Genomic DNA, 14538 nt, shown 5'->3' with positions numbered 1-14538 from the left:
CAAACTGCTCTGCCCGCTGCCTGCTGCCGGGGCTTCCCCAGCAGATTCTAGGGAACAGGACGTGCTTGGAGAAGTACGTTCCTCAGGTCAAAGAAACCGGGGGCTACAGAGAAGAGACAATGACCCTTTACGCTGCCCTGAGGAGAACACAGAGAAAAGAATATCCAGTAACGCTTGGGGTTTTCTGTAACAAGGAAGACCCACTCTACCTTCATCTGGATCCCAAGCTAGAAAACAGAACAGCATGGCAGGGCCTTGTGAACGGGTCTCCACACACCAACTCTGCTCTCCAAGCCGTTCTCTACACATGGCCAATATGCTCTGGCAAAACCCATCATGCCCCTCAGTGTGACATTTACAAATGGCCTCCCGGTGCCTGAGGACAGAGGAGAAAATCTTTACACAGCCTATAGGGCCTGAAGGCTCTGGCCTCTCCTTTCTCTTCAGTCTTGTCTTTTGTCCCTTTTCCCTTCTGACTCTGAGCTCCAATCACACTGGGCTTCTTGGGTTTCCTCAAAGGCACCAGCTAGACAAAGCCTCTGCTCATGCAGCTCTTTCCGCCTGGGTTAAAATTGGAGACATTTGAAATGTTAGACCCATAATCTGTGGGGGACAAATTATATGGCTGGATTGGTTTGGGCAAGTCACATAATTTCCTTGACCTTCGCTTCCTCGGATGTAGGGCAAAGACAGAAATAAACAATGATGGCCAACAGCTCCAAATTAGAGTGAGGAACCAGAGAGAAAACAAATGATAGGCCAAAGGAATAAAATTAGTAACAAGAAATGTTTGGGCCTTGGGGAAGTGAACTTAAGAATTCAGAACAGACAGCAGGTAGCAGTTGCTCCATTTGGAACGTAACTGAAATGACCACTGGAGGAAGCAAACCTGTGAGCGTAGTGGCACATGCTTGTGTGTGTTTCCGAAATACTGGTTCCCACACCGATCTCAGCTATTGATGAAAATAAAATCCCCTTCTCATTTTCTAAATTAAAAGGTCCATCCATGTTTTAAAAATGCCTCTCATTGTATAAATATGAACACCAGTGAGCCGTTCCAAACAAACATTTCTTATTTGTGACAGGCTATTCTCCAAACGGCATATAATTAATTTTCCTGTTATGCGTGGTGCCTTTTTACACAGAATGTTCTCTTGACACTTTAAAGCAAATAGTCCATCATTACTAATTCATTAAGCATTCAAAGAGATGCTATTAATCACAATGAACTAATGTGGTATTAATGGGTAGGTTATTAATCTGCAATTACATGCAGATTTCCTAATAAATTCAAGTTGCCCAAGTTTTCTGAGGAGGAAGGCAAGGGAAAACAAAATGAACAAATCTTTCAGAAAACAAATTAAGGGGAAGAAATATCTCTCCCTGAATCATAAAACATTAGACACAGACTTTCTGTTTTCTTTTTATCCTAAGAAATCTTTGTTTTTACCCAACTTGACATCTGTAAGTCACAGATTTTCATCAGAATCATACTGTGAATGGAGGAAAAACGAAACCATCCATGCCCCCAGGAGAGGTGAGTTTCCTCAGTGACATACTGTGTCCTCAGTTGTAGTAAAGCCACGTGATCAGTGGGGCCATTCATCACGTGGTCCCTAGACCCTCAGTGTGGGCATCACCTGAGAGCCTGTCAGAAATGCAGACCCTTGGGTCCCTTCTCAGACCCACTGAATCAGAATCTTCACTTTAACAAGATTCCCAGGTGATTCATGTACATGTTCAAGGATGGAAAGAACAGCATTACAGTCTGGCTTTGTAGCTACACATCAGAGGCGAAGAAGGAGGTGGGGGAGTTTGCTTATACACCAGTGCACATGAAAACCTAGAATACAGAGGAGGGAACATCATGCAAATCTCACTGAGTATTGTCTAAAGCACATAAACAGGGGCGCCTGGATGGCTCAGTGGGTTAAGCCTCTGCCTTCAGCTCAGGTCATGATTTCAGGGTCCTGAGATCGAGCCCCGCATCGGGCTCTCTGCTCTGCAGGGAGCCTGCTTCCCCCTCTCTCTCTGCCTGCCTCTCTGCCTACTTGCAATCTCTGTCAAATAAAAAATAAAATCTTTAAAAAAATAAAGCACATAAACAAGGTGGATGGGACGAAGCAGTTGGGGAGCCTGGATTAGCGGAAATACAATTTACATAGCATAATTCATCTGTTCTAAGAAGCACATTCCTTTCCACATCTTCACATCTCTGAAATTGGAACCCATCTGAAAGCTGTCAGCAGGGCACAGTCCCTGCCCGCCCGTGTGGGAACATGATCGAGCAGTTCTCATAGTAGGCCCTGGAAATGAGTTGGCTGCATGGCCAGTAAACTGTCACTTAAAAGGTCTTCAGAAAGATTTCAATACGATTTGGGCATGAAATGAAAACTTATTGCATCTCCAATGAGGCAGTCTCGGAGGCAAATCCCTGAGCCAATCGGGGAGTACTTTTTTAAGGAATGCTGAATCACGGCCGCTATGGACAGAAAGAAGACAACGTCTTGTGAGAAAACAAAAGCACTGATGACTTGAAATCAAAAGAACTGGGAAGAAGTTTTAGGACGACTCGAACCGATCTCTCCTGCTTGCATTTCATGCAAGAGTCCTAGGATAAGAAGTAATGTCTGCAAGAACTCTTTCTTTTTTTTTTTTTAAAGATTTTATTTATTTATTTGACAGACAGATCACAAGTAGGCAGAGAGGCAGGCAGAGAGAGAAGGGAGGAAGCAGGCTCCCTGCTAAGCAGAGAGCCCGATGCGGGGCTCGATCCCAGGACCCTGGGATCATGACCTGAGCCGAAGGCAGCGGCTTTAACCCACTGAGCCACCCAGGGGCCCCTGCAAGAACTCTTTCAACGCACATAAAGTAAAAATGCCAGGGGAAAAGAAGGCTCGGTGGAGGAGCGCCATCTTTGTTGGCGAACACGAAGTAATGGCGCCTCTTACAGGTGACGGTATTTCTAACTCAATGAGCTAGGGTATTGATTTAGTTAAGGCTATGAAAGACTCAGCCATGGGTGCGAGTTCTCCTGCTTACTTTTAAGTCAAATAAACATAACAAATTTGCATATAACTAGAGCGCGGTCATCCCAGAAGACCCAGCATTTTTCCTTCTGAAAAATAATCAGTGTGTCCAGAGATGGAAGGCTGTTTGGATTTAAATAAAAGAAGGCGATGTAAAAATGTTTCCAAATGACTCCAAAAGCATTCGAAGGACACGTGAAGCTGTGGCGAGGAGAGACATTCTGAGTCCCGCGTGGCGGGTGTCACAGGCACATGGCGGCTTTGGCTGAGGGGGCAGGCAGGCGCACGGGCCCTGGCAAGAGCAGTTCCTTGGACGTCCCGCCACACCATGGGCTGTGCAGCCTTCAGACCTCAGCTGGAGCCACAATTGCCTGCTTTCCTCACCCAGCACTTCCCACATGTTCCCCACCAGACTTGTTTCATTCTGGCAAAGACCTGAAGCTGGCAAACCCTAACTTCCTCTTTTCCACAGCTTAGAGTTTCCAGACAGACACTGACACCTCAGACCTCAATTAAAATAATAGACCTTCAGGTCTTAATTTACTCGTACTGGTGTGTATCCAGACGAGCGTGCAGATCAAGGTGGGGGGGGGGAAGAACTCCCTTTTCTTTTCCTGCATTATTCTGGGACTTGGCCAAAAGGTTGGGAAATGTAAATTGAAAGAAATTAATGAATTCAGGCGTTGCCTGGCATTCTTTAATGTCGACTAGCAAAGCATATTGCCAGAGCAGTAGTTTCGAATGGGTCTCAGTTCAGAAAACTCAAAGAACTTTCTCCAAAGGACAGTGCCTACAGTTCTTGACCCAGTTGGTTTGGTTTTTCACCCTTGAGTAGGTTCTCAAACTTGGCCCCATGATAAAGTCACCTGGTGGGGGAGAAGTGGTTAAGAAATCCAGAAGGCCAGGCTCCATCCCAGACCAATTACATCAAAACCTCTAAGGTTTCATCGTGCTGCCATCAGTGAGAAGCACTGGTCTAGAACAGCCCTGTCCACTGCAGAACTGGGAGTCACGTGGGGCTACTGAGTAATGGAAATGTGGCCCATCCACACGGAGATGTGTTACAAGTATAAGAAGCATACAGATCCCAAGACTTAGGAAATAAAGAATGTGAACTGCCTTGTGACTATGTTTTTATATTGATTACATGAAAAGACAATTCTTTGGGTATGTTGGGTTAGACAGAATCATGGGATTTTACCTGTTTCCTTTTTCTTTTCCTAACATGGCTATTTAAAAATGGAAAATTACATGTGACTTGCATTTTTGACTCACATAACATTTCTTCTGGACAACAGTGACTTTATAGGTCACTAGCTGTGTGAATATGAAATACTTAACCTCTCCAAGCCTCAGCTTTCTCAACTGCAAAATGGAACAGCGCCACCTTCTTAGCTCACCTTAGTGTCACCACCTTAGCTCTGGGTGGCTCAGAGGGTTAAAGCTTCTGCCTTCAGCTCAGGTCATGATCTCAGGGTCCTGGGATTGAGCCCCACATGGGCTCTCTGCTCAGCAGGGAGCCTGCTTCCTCCTCTCTCTGCCTGCCTCTCTGCCTACTTGTGATCTCTGTCTGTCAAATAAATAAATAAAATCTTTTAAAAAATTAAAAAAAAATAAAGCAGGTTATCCCTACACAGTGCCAGGCTTGCTAGGCCCTTCTCCGTGTGTATTCCTAGGATTTTTTTTTTTTAATCGTTAAAAGTTCACTGCACAGTAAGGAGTAGAAATCCTGCCCATTAGTAATACAATGGGGGAGAAATGGGGATTTGCCACATCTTAAAGATGCTCAACCCATTCCACACTGTCAAGTGGCAGTTGAAATATTCCCAGAGTTGAAAGTGAGAGCTGAGGCCATTTCATCAGGGAGATTAGAAATGCAAGGGTGGAATTTTCAACTCCGTTTGCCCACATATTTTTATGTGCAAGCAACTTTTTCATTTTTCTGGTGCCTAGGTTTTGCCACTGACCAATTAGAAGTACAGTAAAGGTAAGTGACTAGCTCATTTCTCTGAAGATGCAGGTTTCACGGTCTAGGAGATCTGAGTCATCTGCTTCTGCTGTGAAAGCGGGATGAGCCTTGGAAGCTCCTGCCAAAATGCCACATTCTCAGCTCCGTTATCATTCCAGCCTGTGGCGACCAAGAGCAAGAACACGTGGGGACCGAGAGGAGCTCCTGGAATCATGACCACAGCTCACGTGGGCACACCTCGGGACTGTTACGACCAAAACCAGCTAGGATTTTTATTCCCTTTCCAAACAGTCACCATCTTTCAGGAAGCGGCTTTTCAAAAATATACAACCCTTTTGAACAACTGCCAAGCAAAATACACTTATACACACCAACCATGCAAAACGGGGCCTGGGTGTGGGCAAGCTGAGAAGTATTCCTGTGTCTCTCTCGGGATGCCCGTATCCTGTGTCATCAGTCAGGCCAAAGAACTTACATTTAGTCAAAAGAACCTAAATTTAGTCAGCACTCTTCTAAAGTAAAAATGTTTCTTCCTACAACATTCAAGCTAACTAGCAGGAAACTTTTTATAACGTGTTGCAGTATTTATACTATAAAAATGCCCCCTCGTCTGCTTCCCCACTTCTTTTTTACAGTCGTTATTCCTAGGCACAGCATTCCCAAGCTGTAGCTTCACTGCTCAGAAACCTTAGCGTTCTCTGCCGGTCAAAAATCTCACATACTTCATTGGCCCATTTCACTCCGGTCACCTCTCACCTAGACATGTCCGTGCCATCCTCCCAACAACGCCAGGTTACATGGATTCGGTCTTTTCCCTGGAACTTCATTCACAGCCCCTCCGGATCTATGGTCCCCCTCTACCTCTACCCTTTCAAGTTGTACCAACAGTCCCTGTCTTCAAGGATCAGATGACAAGCAAGCTCTTTCATGCAACACGGATTGTGTACCTGTAAAAGAAGACTCTACTTTGTGTTACTATCTTCAATCATTTGGCATTGCTTCTAAGTATCTGTAACTGTACCACAGTAAAAGCTGTATTGTCTCCAGCTGGGCACTGACTTTTAACTCTCTGCTCTCGTATGAGGCTTGTGACAACACTCAGTCATTTCATCTATAAATATATTTATTCCATGGCATAGGTAATTACATCAAGCCTACGCTGTAATCAGTTCAAGGTCTGGCACTGGCACAAATCTCCAAACACAAATCTCTGGTTTCATCTAATATCCTTATAAACATACATGAACTGTTAGTAATGTGCTCATTACCCAGGGATTCAAGACTATGGACTGTTCAAAGACTTGGGCATTGAGTGGACCCATGGGGTCCTATAATAGCCAACTCTGCTTGAAACACCTAGATTAGGATGCATCAAAAGACTGGAGTTCAATGAAACTGTACCTTCTTGAGGCCTGCCCCAGCCACCTTCACACAGGCGGGGGTTCTTCATCTTTTCTGCACCATACGTTTCCTGGGCAGGCTCTTAAAACCTAAGGACCACTCTCAAACTAAAGTTTATGAGTGCATAAGAAACACAGGTTTACAAGAGAAACCAATTATTCTGAAATACAGTTAATCAACCAGTTGTTTTACTGTTTGTCACCATAATATATGTGCCACTTCATTAAGTCATTAAATACGAAGATCTAGCATTGGGTCTAACCATTGCTAGGATGTTGAAGTGGGGATGTATGTAGATAATATTTCAAGACACTTGGAACATTTATAACAAGACAGAAAAATAATGCTTTCCATTCCTAGCAGGGTCACAGCCCATAACACCAGGGTTTTGCCTACTTTCATAATTAAAGAAAATGCTGAAGTTCCATCCGAGGTTAGCAAAAATAAACGTGCATCTTTTCCCCTTCAAGTCCCTGGAATTCTATAGACAGCCCTCTTGAGTTAAGAATCCCGGAGGGAGAAGTGAAATAATGAGAGAAGAAAGGCAAACTAGTATAAACAACAAAAAGTGGCACCTAGAGGATCTAGAACAGCCTAAGATGACACTTCTCGTTTTCACCAATTCCCCTTTCCTCTTCTCTCTTTTCCTGCAGGAGGGATTTAAAATGCCTTCCCCCCAACCCCATGTGTTGTCTAACAGATTATCAAAACCTTCCAGGTTTGAGGTCATGACCAAGGTCTGCCAATAAAAGCTGGGAATACACACAAATGTCCTAACCTACTATCTCCACCTCCAGACTTGCCCCTTTCGGGATCAGCTGCCTTATTTATGGGCATGGTGAGACTTCCAGAAAAAACTACATCCTACAGTTTTACTTTAATGATGCTGGTAAGGTTTTCTTATCAATTTGTAATTTTTATTTGGCTAGGAATCTAACATTTCTCAAGCATCTACTACATGCCAAGTGCTTTCAAAATGTTAATTTAATCCTCATGAAATTAACAATAACAGCAGATGTTATTTATTGAATTCTGTGTAGAAGACATTTGATGCACCTCATTGAATTAATCCAGCAATATCACCAGATAAGAAACTCAGCCTCAGAGGAAAGTGGTTTGCCAGCAGTCACAGAGCCAGTAAGTGGCAGAATCCCAACTGCTTTTCAGAGCCCAAATGTAAATGCTGTCTTGGGAGCTTTCCTTTTCCTTACTGTATCTTACACAAGATCACACCCCCAGAGAGTCTTGGAGCCCCAGGAAGGGCTCTAGCCTGTCTCACTTCCATTCTCCTGTCCTGAAGAACAACTGATGATTATTCTTCCCCTTCCGTCAGGGGCAAGCTCTGGCTGCATCTCAGGACTCTTCTGGAACAGCACATCGGGCCCTCAGCACAGATGGAGGGGGAACAAGAAGAGAGGAGAAAGCCACCCCTCTCCACTGAGTCAGCCAGCCACCCCCACCACTGCCCCCAGCCACTCACAGAGGGCACAGTCTTTCCCTTCTCTTTAACAAGTGTTAGTAAGCACCAACTATGTGCCAGGCACGATGCTGGGTGCTGAGTCACAGTGAAGCCCAAAATGGCATGCAGAGGTAAGAAAAACAGCAAGCAAATATACACAAGCTAATCTGAATGGTTATAAGTGCCACAAAGAACACTAATAGAGTAATAGGATAGAAAGGGACTGGAGATGGGAGTAGAGAACTATTTTTACTAACGGTGCTCTCTGCCCCTTCTCTATTGCTCAACTCTATAAACTAATGTAAACTTGAACTGATTCAGATAGCTCACCTTTCCAATGACCTATTCGGGGCTCTAGAACAGCACTGATAGAAACATTATCTGAGCCATACAGGTCATTGTTCATTTCCTTGTACATTTAAAAATAAGAAAAATGAAAGAGGTGAAGTTGTTTAGTAATATACTTTAACCAAATAGATCTTAAAATATTATCATTTCAAAATATAATTGAGGAAATAATCAATTTCTTGGTGAGATATTTTACATGTTTTCAAAAATGAAGTCTTTGAAATTTGGTGGTATTTTTTTATTTATACCACATTTCAATTCCAGCTAGCCATACTTCAAGTACTCAAGAGCCCCAAGTGGGGGGCACCTGGATGGCATAGTTGGGTAAAGCATTGAACTCTTGGTTTTGGCTCAGGTCTGATCTCAGGGCTGTGAGATCAAGTCCCACATCAGGCTCCGAGCTCAGCACAGAGTCTGCTTGAATTTTTCTCTCCCTCTCCCTCTGCCTCTGCCCCTCCCCACCATTTGCATGCTCTTTATCTCTCAAATAAATATATAAATCTTAAAAAAAAAAGCCACAAGTGGCTAGTGACTACCATATTGAACAGTGCAGCTCTAGACTTCTGATTACAGTACTTACTGAAACGTTTTGTGATGCGCAGATTTTTCAGTTCCACATGGGTAGTCTTGGGGGCCTTATTAAATCTCTGTATTTCTGTATCTTCCTAAGTCTAATACAATGCCTCTTGCTAGATGTGAATGAGGAAGTATAAATTTTGGTTGCTACTGACAAGGATCTTAGGACCAAAGAGACTTAGAAAAAAATTATGAGACAGTGAATGTCAAAGCACAGGGAAATCAAGAAATACGATCTTTAATGACATTCAGCTGCTGGATCAATCCTTACCTGAAGTCTGAATTATTACTAGACATTTTGGTTACATGGACCAGAAAATTTTCTCTATTTTTAAGCCAGGTGGAATTGGGATTTCTGTTACTTGTGACTGAAAGCAACTGGTGCCAAGAAAAAAGTAAATGCCAAGTCAACAGTCTTGAGTTCACAGATTAATTCAGTCAAAACACTATGCATTTCAATCTCTTTGAAGTGAATATATCTTCCCCAAATTAAAGAGCACACAACCCAGAATGAATCTAATGAATAGATCTGGTTCTTGTCAAGTGTACCCAACTTACTTCTAATATTAACCCCTATGAAAGAAGAGCTACGTGAAAGCCACAGGGAGAAAGATCAGATCTTAAAATCAAATGCTTGGAGCAGAAAAGAGTTAAAAAGACAAGGACATGTACTGGGGGTAGAAAAGAAGACACAAGAAGAAAACCTCAAATTCTAACAATCAGAACTATGGGAACACAAGCTTTCACACATGATGGCTGTTCTCATGGCCTCTTCACTTCCTTCAGCTATTTAGAAAAATATATTCTGGATCTACATATACATTTTTCAAAGAGGCTTCAGGGAGAAATTCATGTGTATATTTGAAGGGGGTGTTTCCTAACAAGAAATTGCTCAACTTTTTAAATCTGACAGCTTCTTTCCCTTTCCTTACACTCTACACACCCCCTCCTCATGCTCAAATGGTATTCCAAGATTAGGAAAAATGCAAACAACAACAAAATAGTTTTCAGGTAAAATCATTTCATTTCACTTTCTGAATGTCTTCTAGGGGCGCCTGGGTGGCTCAGTCAGTTAAGTGTCTGCCTTCCGCTCGGGTCATGATCCCAGGGTCCTGGGATCGAGCCCCATGTTAGGCTCCCTGCTCAGTGGGGAGCCTGCTTCTTCCTCTCCCTCTGTTGCTCCCTTTGCTTGTGCTGCCAAATAAATGAATAAAATCTTTGAAAATAAATAAATAAATGTCTTCTATACAGGCCCAAATCCTCACACGGCACCTCTCTATGCATGCAGGACCTATGATGACACATGTATAATTTGGCAATTTACTACTCCATGTGTGGCCACGTGAAAAAGAGCCACCATGGTCACAAAAACAGGAATCTATTAATAGCAAGCCCTCTACCCCCTATTTATACAGCAGATTCACTGAGATTTACTGGGGCTGAGTTTCACCAAAAATAAAAAGCCCGCCCCAATGGCTGGTTGCTCCATAGCATTTCTCCACTGTGTCCCCATTTTTTTTTTCTAATTTGAGGTCTGTTTCAAAGAATTTAATGATGTCAAAGCTCAGTGTGGTATATCATACTATGTTCATGGTTTGAGGAAAATGACACAATTCACGATCTTCAATCGTCTCAACTTCTTAATTATCAAATGACTTTACAGGATCTGAAGTTTTCAGCTTTCCACTATCGGCAAAAGATGATTTGGCTAGGATCTTTATAGCAAAAACAAGATTGGGGGGGGTAGTTATTTAATTATGAGAACCATTTGAATCTTAGCCAGCAGATATTTACAAATAAATAACCCATCTATGAATCATAACCACCTTTCTTTGCTCATTAATGTATAGATCCTACTTCCTCTTACTGTTCTGCTGGTGCTATCTGTGCTTGAATATAATAATACACTGCATTTCTTTACAAAATATTGGCAAAGATTGCTGTTCCATAATAGAGATGAGCTGGCCCTACCTTGAGTCATCTGTCTTCTGTTTGACACAAGTGTTCTATCTCACTTATTGCCTCATGTTTCATAAGTGCTCATTTGCAAAATTTTCATCTGCTCGTTCATAAGCAACACATGCTGTGTCATCTTCACGGTCACATGAAGACAAATCTGGGAGGTTTTGTAGGAAGGAAATTTTGAGACATTCAAACACATGACTATATTCGTCCTGCTTAAAAAAAAAAACTCGCTTCTTGGAGAGAATAAGAAATAATTTTATCTTCCAACTAGGAATCTGAGTCTTATATGCCATTTAAAGAAAAAATTCACGAAGCCAGGCTGCTGACTTCAATAGAGGGCAATTTTTCATCAGCCCGGTCTGTCAAATCCATTTTATTTCACAAATTGGACAGCTGTATCTGTGTGTTCTCTATCAGCCATAAGAAAATGGTATTCTTTTGATTGGTAGTATTGGGTTTTATTTTTGGATGTTCTCGCTTTTTATCAAGGGTGAGGAAAAATATCTAGACGGTATTCAATATTTTTGAAAGCACATGATATTTACAAACGATAAGACCAGAATAAAACCTAAGGCATTTGGTAGACACTATTTCATGAGCCTCAGAACTAGCTGTGAGACAAAACAGAGGCAGAGACAACAAATATTTACTGAGGGCCTGCTCTATGCCAGGAAAGTGTCATTTATAAGCGTCATCTCCTCTAGCCCCACAAGCCCTAAGAAATGGGTTCTCTTATCCCCTTTTGAAAGGTAAGAAAACTGAGCTAGGGGAAATGAGTGGCCAAAAGTAGCACAGAGGAGAAATGTAAGGAAACCAGGATTCAAATGTAGGTCTGCAGCTTCAACACTCATGCTCTGAGTGGCTTACAATGAGGAAAAAAAAATCTGGAAATAATCTAAATGACAACACGGGAATTGATTGAATCAGCTAGAGTGTATCCATACAAAGCTATCATGGCAATGGATAGTAAAGATCTACTTTTATTGACACAAAAATATGTTACCATGTCAAATAAAAGATTATAGAAACAGAATATATGGTCCTTCTGACATACACACATAACTTCATATATATATTTGCATTTTTTTAAATATCTTATTTATTTGACAGAGAGAAACCACAGCCAGGCAGAGACACAGGTGGAGAGAGAGGAGGAAGCAGGCTCTCTGTGGAGCAGAGAGCCCGATGCAGGGCTCGATCCCAGGACCCTGGGATCATGACCGGAGCCGAAGGCAGAAGCTTTAACCCACTGAGCCACCCAGGCACCCCTATATATTTGCATTTAAAAGATTATCACTGGGGGCACCTGGGTGGCTCAGTGGGTTAAAGCCTCTGCCTTCCGCTCAGGTCATGATCTCGGGGTTCTGGGATCGAGCCCTGCGTCGGGCTCTCTGCTTGGTAGGGAGCCTGCTTCCCCCCCTCCTCTCTGCCTGCCTCTCTGCCTACTTGTGATCTCCCTCTCTCTGTCAAATATATAAAATCTTAAAAAAAAAAAAGGTTATCACTGGATGGCAGGACCAAATGTAGGTTCTCTGTGACTTGTTTTTACTTTTTTTGTGTTTTTATTATTGAAGTTCTTTTTGCAAACTAGGAGTAACAGAATACAATAAAGAATACTTATTCAAGACAAAAAAAATATGTTTGGGGGCCAAGGGGAAATACGGGAGGCATCACCAACCAAGCTAGGCATAAAAAAATTACATCCATTGTCATTGCTACTGTTCAACACTGTTCTGGAGGATCTGGCCAATACAGTAAAAAGAAAGGGTGAGACAAAAACTCTATTTCTTAACTTTAAGATTACCTATCTAAAAAATTCTAAAGAAGCCATCAAAAAGCTATTATTTAATAAGACCATTCCATGGGTGCCTGGGTGGCTCAGTCAGTTAAGCTCCTGCCTATGGCTCAGGTCATGATCCCAGGGTCCTGGGATCCAGTCCCACATTGGGATCCCTGCTCAGTGGGGAGCCTGCTTCTCCCTCTCCCTCTGCATGGTTGTGCTCTCTCCCTCTCACTCACTCTCTCAAATAAACATAATCTTTAAAAAAAAAAAAAGGACAGTTCTAATGTGATCCAATATAGACATATCAAAGCTTTACAATGGGCACCAGGAGTTGGCAAACTTTTTCCTTACGGGTCAGAGGGTCAATACGGTAGGCTTGTGGGCCATGTGGTCTCTGTAGCAACTTCCCGTCTCTGCTGCTGTAACACAAAAGCAGCCATCGACAATGCCTACCTGAAAGGATGTAGAGCCTCCCAATGAAACCTTAGTTCTAAGAATAGGCAGTGAACTAGATTGGGCCCACAGGCCATACTTTGCTGACCCCCACTTTATACCACCAAACCCCCCCCCAAAGAAAACCAGTTGATGGAGATGACTTACCATTTAAAGCAGCGCAAAAATACATAAAGACCTAGAAATAACTTTCTGAAGGGCGATTCAGCTGTACGTATACATCAAAAATTAAACTGTGACAACTCTTTCAATACAACAACTCCACTTCTGGAATACGCATGGATCTTTATGACAGCATTATATAGAATAAGAAAATATATCTATTGACATTACCTGTGTCTATGAGAAAGACCTTATTTTTAGAGTACATGACAGGGTAGTACACCTAATTTTAGCTAGGTTTTTAAATAGATGGGTGTGCACATGAAGGTTTGCATATATACCCACAAATGGGAAAAAAAAACTTAGAAAGATGTATGCCCAACTGCTCCATTAGCAGTTATTTCCATGGGTGGATTTATGAGCAACTTTCTTGTTACTTTTTTGCATTTAATTTTTTGGTTCTTTGTACTTTCCCAACTTAGCTTAGAAGTGAAGTTTTTCATTTTTAAAAGAAGCAAGTGAACAAAAAAACCTCTGTGTGCCTCTCAACAATTAAGTCATGGTTCTATGAATGCTCAAGGATCTCATACACAGTGTCCTCAAAGAAAAAGCACATTGGTACTGATTTTCATTTTCACATTAAGACATCCCTAAGAAGTGCTTTAAATTATTCTAACTGCTTCAATGCCCTGAAGATAGAATCTTCTGGCTCTAACTAACATGTAAGGAGCATCTATCTGCAAATCTTATCTTTTTCTTATCCTTCAGTGACACCTGTGCACACATCTCTCTGTCTAGGAAGAAAAGTCAAAGAAGGTAAACAGGAAATAGGCAAGAATGGTAGGTGAAGGACCAATGTGTGTTAATATCATACAGGGAAATCATTATTAGTAAATTCATTTCTCAAGGTCTTATTGTTCTATAGCATGGGAACCTGCCTTGTTGGGTTAGGGGAAAACTGACATTATAGTACATACTTATTCTAACTTATGAAACTTTTAATTCCTCCTCGAGAATTTAAGTCCATACAGTTTATATTGTGGATAAGTTGTGAAGCTTAAGTACATTTTTCCTTACAACTGACAATAGGTCTCTAACTACCATGCCAATAGTTATAGTTATTAAAATGTATGTAAATTGAGACATTTAATTTTCATGTACTTAAAATCTTGGGGAAATGGAGATGGAGTAGAAAGAAAAATGATGATTCTTCCAACTTCTCAGAAATTCCTTCTGGAGTTCTAAAGCCTCAAATATCCAAAACAAGGGAAATAATTTCAATAATGGAAGAGAGAAAACATACCTTTTCACTTCACATTTGATCCGAAAGTTTCTCAGAAAGATCTTTTCTAAAAGCTCTAGATCCTATTATTTTACACAATGGATGAAAAAGAAAAGCTTTAGGGGGCCGAGTTAAGCAAATGCAATGCTCTAAACGTCTTCGGGCTACAGC

At 41.9% G+C, this 14538-nt stretch overlaps 1 protein-coding gene across 1 annotated transcript in view; it reads right to left on the bottom strand.

Moving 5' to 3' along the window:
- Positions 1-14538, bottom strand: part of PHEX (phosphate regulating endopeptidase X-linked) — a gene marked incomplete at its 5' end in the record, with an annotated part of 206253 nt that overhangs the window by 175784 nt on the left and 15931 nt on the right. The gene's annotated exons all lie outside the window — the stretch shown is intronic.

This window comes from Martes martes, assembly GCF_963455335.1.
Source record: "Martes martes genome assembly, chromosome: X".
Lineage (NCBI taxonomy): Eukaryota > Metazoa > Chordata > Mammalia > Carnivora > Mustelidae > Martes > Martes martes.
This window is presented reverse-complemented; position numbering and strand designations above follow the sequence as displayed.